Here is a 17,494-nt window from a genome sequence, read left to right as displayed (position 1 = left end):
GATTACCATTGACTGCTATATAGCTATATTAATAGCTATGTATTTTATATTGCTAATTCTTGACCACATACCTCTAGATTACTGAGAAGGCTTAGGCCTCAGTCCACCACGATGACCAGTGTAGACTGGCAATCACATACCTACAAAATTCTAACTATAATTGAAATAAACTTTGAGTTATCATAAAATTAAATCAGTGTCGATGATAATTATAAAGTTATATTTCTAATACCGACGTTTCCAAACTAAAAGTCGCGACCATGATTCACCGCTTATATTAACAAAAAAATTACGAGCAATATAACGCCGATTTTTTCAAAGACTTAAGGTTTTATTCTCAAGTGCCAGGCGACTTTGGCATTTATTGCAATAGGTTTAAACTTAATTATTGATCTTCAGAAGTCTACTCGAAATAAGACATGTACGTTCACACTTCGCACTATGATAAACTCCAAACACAATTGCGAAACTAAAACACACAAAGACTTTCAAACTAATGGCCGATTCGACCAGATGTCAACGTACTATGCTCTCAGCGAATTAATCTTACAAAAAAACTGTCCTACGCCGGACAATGAACGACGAGGTCGCTGGATCGATCACCTGGCGACCGATACGTCACCGTGTGCTGTGAAAACGGAAATCTTGCTTCCTATGAAAAGTTGGCGACGGAATTGTTTGTGGCTGAGGTCTGGGTCTTGTTAGAGTAACGTGCTTGTACGAGCTAAATATATTGAAATATTTTATCGACGATATTTCAAGAATATATATATTTTTCTTTTTGGTTAAGCTACGCAAATCTCCGAATTCCAACACAAACTTTCATCCCCTAATTAACACTGTGTATATGTCGTAACTCTTTTTTAGTGATAATCTACTTTATATTGAGTTATTTTGACCTCACGTTAGTGAATAATAAAACACACACATTTTCTTGAAAATAACACTACAGTAAGTTGGAGATGTGAAATGAAAAGTGTAAGTGTCTAACAAAATACATTTCAGTAATAGTAACTACAATTTTATACGCCCTAATACAACTACTATTACTGTAAGCGAATTTTACGCAACGGCAACATCATAGTTTCAGTCAGAAATGCACTCACAGAAAAAACATTCGTGCTAGACTACAAACCACACGTGAGCGATATCGATGGAACGTCGTTACGGAATAAGGATGACGATTTGTAACTTCTTGGTGATTTAAGACGGTTAGGAGAAGCCAATGAGAACTGAATAATTAATATTTGAAAATTATTCACATTTCTTCACAACGATGAAAATAATTCAGCAATGGCGAGGGATCCAAGGGTGGGACGGAAAAGTTCTGGAGTGGCGACAACGTAGGCCCCCCACGAGATGGACCGACGACCTGGTGAAGGTCGCCGGAGTCTGGATAAGGGCGGATCAGAACCAGTCCCTATGGCGCTCAATGAGGGAGGCATATATCCAGCAGTGGACGATTCTCGGCTGAAATGGTGAAGGGTCCATATAATGCGATTCTTGCCAACTTCCCTTTCGTAACTTATGTAAAATTTACATTCCATTGGAACGATTTACAGACCGCATTTATGCATATAAGTACCTATATGTTGTGTCGGCTTTTGGAAAATGTCACCATTCGCATTTGTAATACAAATTGAATTCAAAGCCTGAAATAATTAGCGTCGGCCGTCATCAGTGATATAGACAAAACAGAAAAAAAGTGAATAATATAATATCATATGATAGAATATGCAGACTCTGGAATTGAAGATGGAACCTCACATACCGACACCAGTTTCCACTGCAACACATTACTCATCGTACATTTCGTTAAACTATAAAAAAAATACTAAACCATTTCGAACGAAGATACGGCTATTTAGAATAATATCTCTTTATTTACACAATTCAATGTCAGTCGTTAACCCGAATACGCGTGTGTGGGTGTCAATAAAGCACACTTACAATAAAACATCATAAAAAATCAAACATAAATAGATATCGATAATATTCGACAATAATATTAAATATAATAACAATAAAATTCCCATAATAATGTCAACAATTTTAATCATACGCAACTTAAATCAAAACAACGGTAAATGTTATTTCGAGAATCGGAAATACAAACTGCATATAAAAAATCTTGTGTAACCCGACAAATGATAAAAAACGGTAATAAAATGATGAAGAACGGTAATGGGTGACGGTACGGTCTATCGTGCCCCCCACGGTTAGCGACGGGTTAATGTGAGATGCGCTTACGCCAGGGACGGGCTGGTGCAAAATTTGTGTACCAAATTCGGGGTACGAAAGAGCAAAAGGTAAAAAAACATTTATTAAAAAAACACAATTTGTGTACCGAATTCGGCGCACGAAGGGTTAAACGTAAAAAATACATCTATTCAATTCATATTTTTTGTTAAAAATAACATACATTTTATCAAACATTACAAAAATAAAATTGATATTAATTTTTATTCTCTACACTTGCATATTTTATACCCGATTACGAAACGTATTTTTTTATTTTATAATTTGTAACCACGAACTGCAATAGCAATAAATAAGTATAATTAAGTATTGATTTTAATAATTTGTAACCACGGACAGACACCAATAAATAAATATAATTTAACTAAAAACAATTAACAGAACATAGCAAGTCATTATAGTTGAAGTGGCGTGGGACCCACCTCGTTCTTACAGCGCATTTGGTACCCAAAGCCTTGAATACGACCCTGTCCATAATTAGCCCAGCACGAAGCATTATGTTTGTGTATAACACAAAGAATTATGACTGGTTACTGTTAGGGAACTAATTGGTACACAGTTAAAGGGCCGCGACAAAGATTATGGCTTTTTTATACGTTTTAAATGGAATGGACCAATATTGATGCGGGATGGGTTACAATTTTTTTTTATTTTTCTTTTTATTTGTCAATTGCTAACAATTTTTTTTTGATTGATCAGTTATTGATGAATTACTTTCGAATTTTACCCTTATGGCTATAACGATATAAGTTCTGCATATTGTGTTATTTATCCTACTAATATTATAAAAGCGAAAGTTTGTGAAGATGGATGTATGTATGTTTGTTCTTCTTTCACGAAAAAACTACTTAACGGATTTGAATGAAACTTTACAATAATATTGGTTATACATCTGAATAACATATGGGCTACAATTTGTAATGATTTTGTGTAATTTGTTCATAATATAACGCTACATATCAAGTAAGTCTAAAAAACAATGAAAAACACCTACACGCCGGTGAAGCCACAAGCAAAAGCTAGTATGTTATAATAATATACTTATTTATATTTATTTATTATACCAATTTTACTTGCGGTTTTGCCAGCGAGAAAAAGTTTTTCCGGGCTAATGCTTTCAAGTAAGCGAAATTCCTTATTTTGCTTTTCTATAACTCTTAGATCCGTAATTTGCTTGCGCGTGTGGTTGTTCGATGATTGTAAGTTTTATACAACTTTTATTTAGAAATCTGGGCACGCTAGGTCTCTTTAGATAACGGTGCGGAAAGGTAGCGTGGCCGAGCGGTCTAAGGCGCTGGTTTAAGGCACCAGTCTCTTCGGAGGCGTGGGTTCGAATCCCACCGCTGCCATTATATATTATTTTTATATTTGAAGACTTAATTAAATATAATAATCGCAGCAGGTCGCTGGATGCGAGCCGCTTGCAATAGGTCGATCTGGAAATCTTTGGGGGAGGCCTAGGTTCAGCAGTGGACATCTTGCGGCTGATGATGATGATGATGATGAATTAAATATAGAATATAAGTATAGTACAAGATAAAGTTATGAGAAATCATAAAAAAAATATTGCATTTAACAAAATATTCTATTTTAGCGAAACTGATCTATACTAATATATAAATCTGAAGAGTTTGTTTGAATGCTCTAATCTCATGAACAACTAAATCGATTTTAAATTTTTTCCACCGATAAGAAGCTACATTACTATAAGTCATTTTTTATCCTGAGAAAATATTCATTTTGAAACGCAACATGTCAAAAGCAATTTCATAATATTATTATCTAAACACTACTTTAAAAAGAAAAAAATATTCTCAAAATAATTATTCCGTCGGTATCATAGATATTATCCAACATTAATTTATTTCACGTTAGACATTAATAGTAAAAAAAACAAGACGACATACATTATCATTCAAAAAAATATACCAAGTCGGCACCTTTATCCCAAGTTATACAAGTGAATAAATTTGCATTAATATGTAGTTTATTACAGTGGAGGAGTAAGGAAGCGTTCACATCAAACTACACACAAACTTGAAACACACTCGCTTTGTGTGTAGAAACTTTAGCTATATACTTTGGACTACAGCGTGATCAACATGCTTGTGCGAAATATGTAAATAAATATCTTTTTATAAAATAACTAGCGACCCGGCTTCGCACGGGTGCAATGCCGACTATTTAATGGATGTTATTATTATACATATAAACCTTCCTCTTGAATCACTCTATCTATTAAAAAAACCGCATCAAAATCCGTTGCGTAGTTTTAAAGATTTAAGCACACATAGGGACAGAGAAAGCGACTTTGTTTTATACTATGTAGTGACTAGGTTTAACCTGCGACTCCCCCCAAAAATGTTATTGAATAAATACTTTCCCGGGATAATAGCCTATTGCACTCAGAAGTAATCTAGTCTCCTTAGTTAATAAAATATTCGAAATCGGTTTAGTAATTCTTGAGATTAACGCGTTCCGACAAACAAACTTTTTAGCTTAATGGTAATATAGATAAAAATCAGTCGTAAATTATGTATAGGTGGGAAAATAGGAATCTCGTCGTTTAGACATAATCAGTTTTACTTATAAATTATTTTAGCGTTAAGAGGTGGTTAAGAATTGTTTCAATAGTTGTCAAAATATCACCGGTTTCTAGTTTAAACCCAACTAAAAAGCAAGATGACGGGTTTTGACTTATAGCTAATCGAATAAATTTTTGTTTTAACTAAGCATAGCTTTGCGAATTTTTTATAAGTAAGACTGAATATGGACAAGCTGAAGAGTAAAAGTAAAATCTCTCCGGAATCCAACCCGAAACCGCGCACAGGAATCCGCGAGCATTGCTCCCTCGGGCGCGAGTTAAAAACTATTCATTTTAATAACTTTCATTAAAACAGGCCCGCTTTAACGTTTCATACTTTGAAAAACAGAGCTATTTCCCTTTTTACTATTTCAAAATGTCTTCATAAAACCGTTCCACAAAGAGTTGCGAGCGCAATTTAAAACTTATATTTCAACCTTTTTTACACGCACATAAAAACATTTTAATAATACAAAATTGTAAAGAGCCCCGTTGGCGAACACACGCGACAAACTGCTCGTACGTTTACCTAACAATTTCATAAAATCGCTAATTATACGCTACACCTACTCCTCACAATGGGTGATGCCTTGTTCTTCGTACAAATTGATCCCGTACGAGCTAACTTTACCTCTATAACCTAGTTGATACGGCAAAAAATCGCACAACCAATCTCGCAGATACGACATTTCGAATCTCGCAAATCAAAACAAATGTATTTTAAAGGGATGTTCAGATGCAACTTTTTTCATTTGAACAAAATATTTCACCGAGCACACGCGACTACCGCCCTAAACGTTCGTTAATAAGATCCAGTGTCCCTCAAATTGGTATTAACGCGCGGACGAACTGAACAATACGCCTTTGGGACATGCGTCTATTCAGCCCCAGTACGGCATATCCGCCCTTTTTTCAACGCCAGATGTCTAAAAGTGCCTCCATTGTACTCACGACTCGACCGAGTGCCCAATTATATTGTTAATATACAAAATATTAAGCTTTGAAATCTTACACGGTGATTTGGAATAATAAGCCATTATGGCCGATGTAAAGAGCGATGGACGCGGCGTGGTGTAAGGTTTCCACGTTTACCAAGGTGTGGACTTGCACAATGATTTTCAATGTGAATCGCGCGGCGAAGGTGTTTCCCGCGATGGGACGGCTAATTTGATTATTTTTTTTAATGTAACCTGCTTGGGAAGTGTTTTATGGTAGCGAGATGTCAAAGTGTTAATAGGCTGGGAACGTAGCTTGTTCACTCTTGATTTATTTTGCGCAGCGTGAATTCTACATGTAAAAAGGGTTTTTAATTTAATTTTGCTCTCGTTTTGCATCACAAGCACCTTTCTTGGGAAGTATGCGACGTATGTTGACTATGTAATAATAATGTATGTATGTAATAATAAATAATATAATAATATCAGCTCTGTATTATACACTGCTGGGTACGGGCCTTCTCTACTACTGATAGGGATTAGACTTGGTCCACCACGCTGGCCTAGTGCGGATTGGCAGACTTCACACACCCTCGACATTCCTAAATAGAACTTCTCAGTTATGCAGGTTTCCCTACTAGGCTATCGGCACTTTTTTTGGCTGACCAATAAATCGAAGAAATCCTAAAAATATTTCTCTCGCTGACAATACTTCTCATTATTTTTTTATTACTATTCCAATTTCCAAAACATTAAATACATCAGCAGATACGTCCTATCACAAAAATATAACCTCAAAATCAATCTACATCTAAGCCAACCTATTTCCTCTAAATCCAAACGTAAACCGTGCAGATAATACATTTAAATATTCCATTTGGAAAGAGATCGCAAAACAAAATTTAATAAAAAGAAATCATTGGAAGTAATAAAGGGAAAGCTCTTGGTGGAAAAATAAATAAATTCAAGGGTGGGGTGATAGAATAGATTTTAGATTAAAAGCCTCCTCGCTGGCTATTGGAGGGAGGGCTTTTTGGCCTGCGGTAACTCAGTTTAGAATATCCGTAACGTTTTAATGTAAGACTGAGGTCCTATTGGAAGAGATAAGATATAAATTTGATATTTTACTGGTAGGTCACTCATATGTGAGAGTCCGCCTGGGTAGTACCACCGGAATCTCTATTTCTACCGTCAAGCAGCAGTTTGTAGTCACTGTTATGTTCGGGATTAAAGGACATTGTAGCCAATGTAACTACTGGAAATAATAAGACTTAATATCTCATGTCTCAGGATGGCGAGCGCAGTGGAATATTAAACAATACTTTGTAATTTAAGGTGTTGGATGGTGTTTCTGCTGTGTATAGGCGGTCGTATCGCCTACCATCAGGCGAACGGCAAGCTCGTCTCGTCATTCAAAGTAATAAAACTTGTGCACGGGCTACAGTGATCTCAGTGCATTAAGCGTAAATAAAAGTAATAATAAAAGTGGGGTCTAGATAGAGTTGACTGCCGAGATATGATTATGCCTCGCCAGTCGACACAATTATGCCGGCCTAAATCGCTTTATTGGATTTATTACTTTTATCAAGTAAAATACTAACTGATGCAATAAATTGTGTCCTTTGTTAACAATTAACCTTTAACGTTTGAATGGTTACAAATCTGATCAACAGATGTTATAATAGGCTAATAAGAAAATTAGAAGGTAAGAATTATTCATTCGATCTTCCATTAAAGTTATTAAGTTAAAACTTCTAATATTATATGTTTCTTGTGACATTTTGAATTTCGAATACCTCGTCGCTTTTTTACACTAATTATGTAGTAAGAAATACAAAAAAAATACTTCATACATTCATTCGATTAAAAACTTACGTAATTGCTATGTTTGATTGGTTTATAAAACTTTTAAGGATTTATATGGAAATTCTGTAATCAGAAAACTTTTCAAGACAAAATTCTTTGAAAGAATAAGTAGATAGACATCTAATCATTGGATATTTAACAATATATTGAACTTTTTGTATATTGAAAGTAATTGAGACACGCTTATTAGAACTCGTGTTATTATAACTAATATTATAGGTCATTTCATTCACGAAGACGCGCCTTTCCACTTTTTGAACGAGGTGTTGCGTGGTAAAGGGACTGAACCAAGCCTCAGCTTTGACGCTATCCATCGAAGTGTGTGTGTACTTATAATGCTCACGCACATTGTAAGCGATTAGGGAAAGTACTAGGGGGGCGTCTTCATTGATGAAATTATTTATAATGGTATTATTACAATGTCGAACTCTTTAATTAATGTATGCAATTCATTAAATATGGATGACCTTATGCGGGCATTTCTTCTTCTCAGTCATACTTGGCGGAGTGGTCTAGCTTACGGATCGTTTTAAAAATTGGTTGCAGCTTTTGTTAGACTTTTCCATCTCTTTCTAGTCATGGCAATGCGTGTATATACAGTAAGAGAAAGCTTCATAGACGATTTAATGTCGTATGTTCTTCGGGTTTATCACTATAATACAATGCAGTTTATGTTAGAAATTTCTGTCTTCCAGTATATCGCGTCCACTAAATGTTTCTACTTCGTCCGATCTTGAGTGTTTTCTAAGTGGGACTCATTGGCTCACTTGTCTTATTAGAGACCTTGAACCTAGCGCATATATCGTGATAAGTAGCCTAGACGCTGCGTTCGAGACAGTACGTCTGTCAACTATCAAACAACATACATTAATATCGATCGTTGACTGGTTAATTGACTTAAGTGTCATTTTTTTTATATATTGAGAATAGGTTCAATAACGGAGAAAAATGTACTTTATTAATTTATATATAAAACTCAATGTGGCTTAATGAATTATTCTGCCAAACGTCAATATGTAAAACAATCATGTAAACCGACAAAAAAGCACAATACTTCATACTTACAGATATTAATCTGACAGCACGTGTTAAACATACGTATGATTCCCGGAAAGCCAATTTATTATTACTATTATAGCTTGTAATGTGACATGTCCTTTGTGCCAATGTCGTTGCGTATTTTCGCGGTTTAGGTGTGTTTTTGATTCAATTACATTACTTTTTTTTGTATTATAAGCGCACATTCTTTGTATTTAGAGCTTATTTTACAATCGCAAGATAACAATTGCTAGTGGTAGGATATATTTTATATCCGCCAAGATTGCGACCACCATGAAAAGGTATTAATACCTACCATAGTGGCCCACGTAACTGTCGCGTTCTGCGATCAGCCTGTGTATATCCGGTTCCAACAGGCCGGCATAATTGTGTCGACTGTCGAGGGGTAATCATCTCTCGTCAGTCGACATTCTGTTGGACCCCACTCCACTTACCATCAGTGCAGTAGGATCACTTTATCGAACTTTATAATAAAAGAGTTATATTTTGAATAAAATGTAACACGAGCATATTAAACTAGACTATCAGTGGCGACGGGTGAAATTCTTCAAAAGGTAACCCTTGGCAAAAAAATGCCTTAGTTAACGCATCGTAGCGAATTTTACAGAAAAGACAAACGAAAATAGACTTAAAAGGGAAGCCGGTAGGAATCGGGTTGCTTAGACGCTTGGTCACTGTAGACTATTAAAAAATATTTTGGTCCAGGTTATTTGATAGATATTTTTATCTGACGATTGAAAAATCCGCCCTAAATTTATAATTCAGCGTACATGACGGGAGATTTTAAAATTAGTGGACGTGTTAAAATAATTTTCGCCGAAACAGGCGTTTAAAATATCGCAAATTTAACAACTTCGGGATTCTGTTCAAAGTTCATCTAGTATAAACAATTTTTAAATGAGAATAGTTATAATACACCAAAGTTATTATTAAGTGTAACTTTATTAATTAAAAAAGTATTCATCTGTTACTAACATACTTTTTGTAGTATATTATTGTTGTTAACCCATTATGGACTGGCTACGTTCAAAAAATTTATAAATTTAATATTTTTTAGTTAATTTTAGCATTTAACAATACGTTATCACATTAAACATTGGTTCTAAATAAATCCAAAATCCTTCAATAAATCCAGTTATCACATTAAACATTAGTTCTAAATAAATCCAAAATCCTTCAATAAATCCAACGTCAAAATACCATTCTTTTTCTTTTATCCAGTCAGAGCAAAGTGCACACTGCACCTGATGGTAAGTGGAGTGGGATCCAATAGAATGTCCACTAACAAGAGATGATTACCCCTCAGCAATCGTCACAATTATACCGGCATGGTAGAATCGGATATACACAGGCTGATCACGGAACGCCAAACACGCGGGCCACTATGGCGGGTTTTAACACCTTGTGTACGGTGGACGCTAGCCGAGCGGATACAAAATATATCTTATCACCAGCAAAACCAATAAGACGCAAAAACATTTCCATACAATTCGACAGAATGGAAACCGAAAAGGCACAACACGGTTGCCATTTTTGGCCAACATTTTTATATTTTCAGAACGAAATTTTCGCACGTTCTCATTTCCGTGAACAAATCATTTCCTATAAGAAATTTTGTCATATCCCTCGGAGTGCGGGCTTGGCGTATAAATTCTGACTGCATTACACTTTATTTAAAGTTTCTTTGTTGGCGATGATATTCAAAAATATTGCTGGGAAACTTAAAAGTATCGGTTAAAAATTAGTATTTAGAGGCGTTTGGAGCCAACTAAACGAAGGAACGATATCCGACGTCGCTGTTTTATTGTCGGCACACGATAATTAATGTAAAATATAATAAAATGTTTCAGAAAACTTAACGTAGGAATTACTAAACGCTTTCAGATGAAATTTGACCCACAGATAAACAAATCACCATTTGAATGTGTTTGAGGTATTGTACGAAGACCTGCTTGTATTATTAAAACATTTTAAACTACTTTTCGATTGATGTATATGCTTAAAAATGGCTATAATAACAAATGATATATGCGATGCGGACGTTGTATGGTTATGAACTAACGAATGATTACAATATTATAACTATTTATGCGTGCCATGTGCTGAATGGGCCTGAAAATATCTACGGTTATACCTTCCAGAATGTTCTTTTGAAGTTCTTCAAACATTCATTACTAAAGCTAGTTTGGTATTACGTACCTTACTGTCACATTCGTTCGGATGAATATTTTTTTTTATTGCCTTATTAAGCAAACGAGCAAGCAGTCTGCCTGATGGTAAGCAGCATCCTCCGCCCATGGTCTTTGCATTGCTAGAAGCACAGCCAAGCAGTAGCCTCATGTAAGGTGAGCAGTCTTTTTAAGCCTCAGTTAAAGAAGGAAAAACCATAGCACTCAGGAAGTTCTTTAACTAATTCAAAAGAAACATCAAACTCCATTCAACGCTTCCATACACTCCCAAACTGGAATAAAACCAATATATTATTTACCAAAGACGGGAACACCAATTAGATAGGAACAAATACACTGTATTTGGTTTGTATGCATTGCGGTTGACACGGGGCACGCAATTTCGTGCTTTAATTGGACTACGGGTGTTTGCGTCGAATCGTATGTGCTCTGTTCGCGCTATCGGTTCTTTGTTTAATTAGCGTGATGTATTAGGTTTGAAGATGGCCTACAGCAACATACCTGAGTTAGGATTAGAATTTGTGCTCGATACGACGATGGATATAAGTAAACATAGTCTAGTTGGGTGTGGAACGAATGTCCGCAGATTCAAAACTCAGCACATCTAACTTTTCTACCGTCGTATCGCTTACCATCAGGCGAACGGCAAGCTAGTCTTGTTATTCAAAGCAATAATAAAAAAAAAACATATATAGACGTAAAATAGAATTATATTACAACCCGTTTCATTTAAAACATCTTACACACACAAAAACACGACGCATTGATAACCTTTCTCCTTAGTTTAAAATCATTTAAAATCCATTAAAATTATTGCCGTGTCGAGTATCGAAGTCTCGACTGCAACATCACGTTCTCAGCATATTTACAACAAAAACAACACCAGGTTTCACGGCTCGATAAGTCCGAGGTACTCCTCTGACAGTGAGTCGGGTACTCGGACCGAACCTCCCCTATTTCCGCATTTTTACCCGCCTATTTATCGCCTTTTATTTAGCTGAAATATTGGACGTCTGCAAAAATTCTATAGTTTTAGGCTCCACGCCGACGATGTTTATATTGTATTACTATGAGAATTTGGGTTTACAGAATTTATTTATTCATTAAAGACAAGATGTCCACTTACAATGAGTAGTAAATTAAAGTTCCTTAAAAACTATGGTTAGCTCAATCAATCTTTCTTTCTTTCTTCGCAAATTTTCTTAGCCTTGTATTAATATCTCCATTGATTAAGTATCTTTTGCATTGTTTGAATCTTTTAATTTGCGTGTTATAGTCTGACCAGGAGCATAATATACGTGCCTTGGGGCCACCACTTTTGTTTTTTTAATTAACGTTGTCAATACATGAAATCAGTTCTTAATTTTTCGTTTCATTGTTTCGCAGCATACTTGGTACACGGGCTGGATTGAGGTGTTGGTCGTGAGAAAAGTCGAAGTAACAATATCTACCTACATTTTACAATTATACAAAATACTAAATATTTTAGCTGTTGACGGTCCGATCTACGCATATTAATATTAAAATATTTGTATAATTGTAAAATGTAGATAGATCTCTGCAACTGACTTTATTTCTAAAATACAAACAAAACATTCTTACTATATTAACAGACATCCCTCGATTCATACAGATGTTTCTAGAATTTAATTTTACATACATTATACTTGGACAAGTAGTAAAGATTTCGGAAAATTTATCCCCTAAGGAACTTAAATCGGGCACAATATTCTGTGTTATATTAGTACATAGCCATATGAATAAAACATTACGTTTAAATGCAATAAGATTTGAATATTGTTCCAACAATCGATTTTGCATTTAGTGCTTTTTCTGCGAAATGAACTGGTGAATAAGGAGTGCGCCCACACAATGTTTCCGCGAAGGTTCTAATTGCAATAAAAATCAAGTTTTTGTAGTAATAAAATTGCATTTCGTCGCTTAAAAACCACTCATATCTAAGCGACAATGAACAAAGCTATTTTATATAGTTTTGATTTTAATAAGAAAATTCTTAAGTAATTATTGTTTGACATTTTAGCTAAATCGTTAAATATTGGTAACATTTATCTACCAGCGCGACATTATCAGGTTATGATTTACCTTTCTAATAAAAAGAAAAAATTAGGAAATTCATAAAAATTAATCTATTTACTTTATCAAAATAAAGTCTAATATAAAAATTGGCCAAAAGATACAAAATCTAGATCAAATAACGCAGACAAGTCTGTCAATTCCAAATATTTACAAATTCATTTTCGGTATATTTGTCGCTTAGATATTTAAACAAGACATATTTAAGAGACGATTAAAACGTTGTTTACCGTCTAAAATGACGAAAGGTCAACTTAATAGTCTTTTCGGTTTACCATTAAAACTTGTCCATCAAAAACCTGCTAAGAGACAAAATATAAAAATTTTAAATTTCTTCGGTTTTTAACCGACTTTTAAAATAGGGATGTTCTGTATCCGCCCCGTGTGTATATTTTCCAACGCACCTCAAATACTACCAAGCGAAAAAAATGCTTTTGATTTTTAATAGCTATATACCATTAAAGCGGTGATAGTTACTGACACGGACTGCCGAGGCCGATTGTCCGTAGGTTCAAATCCCAAGAATAGGAATTTCTTACTTTTCTCAAGTTATGTGTGTATTCTTTGTGAATTATCGATTGCTTTAACAGTGAAGGAAAACATCGTAAGGAAACCTGCATACCTGAGTAGTTGTCTAACACAATTTTGAGGGTATAAGAAGTCTGCCAATACCCACTAGACCAGCGTGGTGTAACGCCTCTCAGTAGTAACCTGTGCCCAGCAGTGGGACAGTACAGTGCTGATATTATTATATACCATTTATGTGAATATTTATTTATTACTAGTTGACCCGACAGACGTTGTCCCGTCTTAACTATGTATGCACGCGCGCATTCTGTCGATCGCTGACAGTTATTTCAAACCACTGACAGTTATGTAAAATTAATATTGTCGTTAAGTTTTCTTACATTTTCTAATTTTCCACGCAATATTATGTTTTTTTTTCTTTCATAAGAACTTTCTGATAATAACAAACACAACAAAAAAAATAGTGAAATCGATCCAGCCGTTCACGCGTGATGGCGTGACCAAGGGAAATAAGGATTCATTTTTATATACATATATTACAACACCATAACAGTTAAAATATATAATATACTCTGTCCGTGACGTACCCCGATTAATCATAAATATGCATGCAATTATCGGATGCATTACAAAACCCGATCATCCGCGACATCATTATAATGTCAACGAAATCGCGTCAGCAATTTTGGATAGACTTATTAATCAACATACATTAGGATTTGCGGAGTTAATATCGGAGCTAGCTAAACATGTTACGATATCCATAATTTAAGGCTTTTTAGGATATTTATTAGTTGGCCAAAGGCGGGCTTTGAATAGTGTTAACACGAAATTTTGACTTTCGAAACGATGTCAAGCGATTATTTAAATTATAATGAACTGGATTTCGCGCATGAAAGTTTTTCCGGGATAATACTGCTGCTACATATTTTTCCTGAGATAAAAATGTAGCCTATGTCTTCCCTGGGTCTCAAACTATCTTCATATCAAATTTCATCGAAATCGGTTCGCTATATTTGAATTATCGCGTTCAGACGAACACACAGACGCGGCGGGGACTTTGTTTAATAACATCTACTCTACTTTTTTAATTCCTAAATAAATAGTTCGATTAACATTTTTTTTTTGACAACACCAAGCAAAATTATACTTAAATGCTCAGAGCTTGCAAAGACGCGAAGGTATTTTTAAGCAAGCATAACCGCGAACAGATGCTAGTCTATAATACATAAAGGATGCGGCAGTGGCGACAGTGAAATAAGGGAACTCGACACAACTTGTAGGTACTAATAATATGCGGTATTGAAAACGTTCTGATGATAATTAGTTTTTATATAAGTAGGGAAGCCGGTAGCAATCAGGTTATATCAGTGTTTCTCAGCCTGGGGCCCACGCCCCACAGGGGGGCAATTTGATACTTAAGAGGGACAATTTAAACAGAATTTTCAATTTTTCAATATATATTTTGAAATTTTACTTACGATGTTCATAGTGATTTCTTTATAAAACTTATCATTTATATTTCTTAGGGGAACAAAACAATTTTTAATGGTTAAAAATTATGTATGGGGTGCATAATAATTTAAAAAATGTTAAGTGGCATGGCCTAAAAACGGTTGTGAAACACTGGGTTAAATGGACCCTTCGTCACTGGAATGTAGATTTATTAAATAACTTCGAAATACTGTCCTAGATAATCAGTCGAATTGGTGCACCTAATCATGATGTATGTATACAATTTATAAAGTCATTAACTTGTTCCCACAACGGAATCGAACTAATTTACTGGCAGAATTATTATGTTGGTTAAATGGAGGCAATTTGAATTTGCTTTATTTATGGTCTCCATACTGCTTTTGTTAATGTAGGCAATGATTGTAGGAACTTCATTAGGTATTCATTTTGATCGTCTTATTGTGTAGTGCTGGTATGAAGTTGTGGATTGTGAAGTTCTGTATTCAGTTTTCAGGACATGCATTTGTATGCTGAAACTTTATAAATTGCGTGTGTTTAAAATTGTTAATGTTGGTAGGTCTCTCATATGTGAGAGTCCGCCTGGGTAGGCACCACTGTAATGACTATTTTTCCCGCCAAGCAACAGTGTGTAGTCACTGTTGTGTCCAGTTTGAAGGACATTGTAGCCAGTGTAACTACTGGACATATGAGGCAGTGTTAAGTCTTATTATTATACAGACTGATCCCGGAACGCGACACACGTGGACTACTGTGGCGAGTAACATATTTATTGGCAATCGCTTATCAGGAGAGTGACTTGCTCGACTCGCGTTGTACAAATATATTTGATAGACATTTTTCCAATTCGTGCATCGTTTACCATACGTAGAATGATACTAAAATTGATCGTGGCTGGTATACGAGGACGTAAGGCGAGGGGCTTGGGCGAATAAATCACAGTATTTGTATGCAGTGGGGAGTTGGTATAGGTCCACATGAGTGTGGTCAGATTTCGGAAATATATTGAAAGAATTGATTACATTTTTGCTGGTGGTAGGAGATATTTTATATCCGACTGGATAGCGACCACCATACACAAGGTGCTAAAATCCGCTACAATGGCCTATGTAAATATGTCGCGTTTCGGGATCAGCCTGTATATATCCGGTTCCAACAGGCCGGCATAATTGTGTCGACTGCCGAGGGGTAATCATCTCTCCGACATTCTATTGGACCGCACCATAGCACTCAGGAGTAATGTAGATTTCTATTAGTGAAAATTCCAAATCTGTTTAGTAGTTCCTGAGATTCGCGCGCTCCGACAAACAAACTATATCCTTATTTATAACACTCATTTCCACCTTTATTCGAAACACTCCCTAAATATTCGACCAGTCCCCAATTTCCCACCATATTTATGGCAACACAAATCGCTTGGCGGCGTATTTCGTACGATTTAAACCGATTGCCGGCACCGTATCGTCGCCCCGCGGAATGCGTTAATTGTAAATCGGTACTTCTATGAAGATGGACGGACGGAAAAAACGATTTCATTCAGTGTTTTTTTTCATATTGTTATGAATGACGACACGAGCTTGCCGTTCGCCTGATGGTAAGCAATACGATCGCCCATAAACAGTAAAAACACCATCCAACACCTTAAATTACAAAGTATTGTTTAATATTCCACTGCGCTCGCCATCCTGAGACATGAGATGTTAATCTCTTATTATGTCCAGTAGTTACACTGGCTACAATGTACTTCAAACCGGAACACAACAGTGACTACACACTGCTGCTTGAAGGCAGAAATAGACATTGCGATCATACCTACCCAGGCGTACTCTTACATATGACTGCCTGGGTGGCGTAGTTGTAAGTGTACACGGTACAAGTATGACTGCCGCACTGAGGTCCTGGGTTCGAATCCCGGGTCGGGCCAAAATAATTGTGACTTGGTTTTTCCATCTTAAAAATTACTCAGTCGCAGCTCGGAGTCAGGAAGTTGGCGGTGTGGATACCCCCGTGCCTCGGAAAGCACGTAAAAGCCGTTGGTCCTGCGCCTGATCTCTCTCCGGTCATGTCGGATTGCCGTCTCATCGAACTATGAGAGTGAAGGAACAGAGAGTTCACCTGTATATTGCGCACACTCTTGTGCACTATAATATCTCCTGCGTACCTGGCTGATCCCCGTTGAGATTGGCCGCCGTGGCCGAAATTCGGCTAGGAGGGATTCATTCATTCACATATGACCATAGAGATATATATTTTTATTTCATGCAAATGTCATTTTAATGCACAATTATCTTTTGGCAGCAGCTCCGCCCGCGTGGAACCGTTTTCCGGGATAAATATTTTCCGGGGTTAAAAGATAGCCTATAGTCTGACGAGGGCTGATGAACCCTCGACAATCGACACAATTATGCCGGCCTGTTGGAACCGGATACTCACAGGCTGATTCCAGAACGTGATAGACTTATATCAGCCACTATGACGGGTTTTAATATTTAGTGTACGGTTGCCGT

At 36.0% G+C, this 17,494-nt stretch overlaps 1 protein-coding gene and 1 non-coding gene across 4 annotated transcripts in view; one reads left to right on the top strand and one right to left on the bottom strand.

Annotated features, from left to right (window-relative positions):
* The window catches only part of LOC115450223, a 616,159-nt gene that overhangs the window by 114,330 nt on the left and 484,335 nt on the right, over nt 1-17,494 (bottom strand). The gene's annotated exons all lie outside the window — the stretch shown is intronic.
* Nucleotides 3,527-3,608, top strand: Trnal-aag. Its single transcript has one exon. It is a non-coding gene; the product is annotated as a tRNA-Leu (tRNA).

The sequence above is a fragment of the Manduca sexta genome, chromosome 3, assembly GCF_014839805.1.
Source record: "Manduca sexta isolate Smith_Timp_Sample1 chromosome 3, JHU_Msex_v1.0, whole genome shotgun sequence".
Taxonomy (NCBI): Eukaryota; Metazoa; Arthropoda; class Insecta; order Lepidoptera; family Sphingidae; genus Manduca; species Manduca sexta.
The sequence above is the reverse complement of the archived record's forward strand: the minus strand, read 5'-3'. Positions and strand labels throughout refer to the sequence as shown.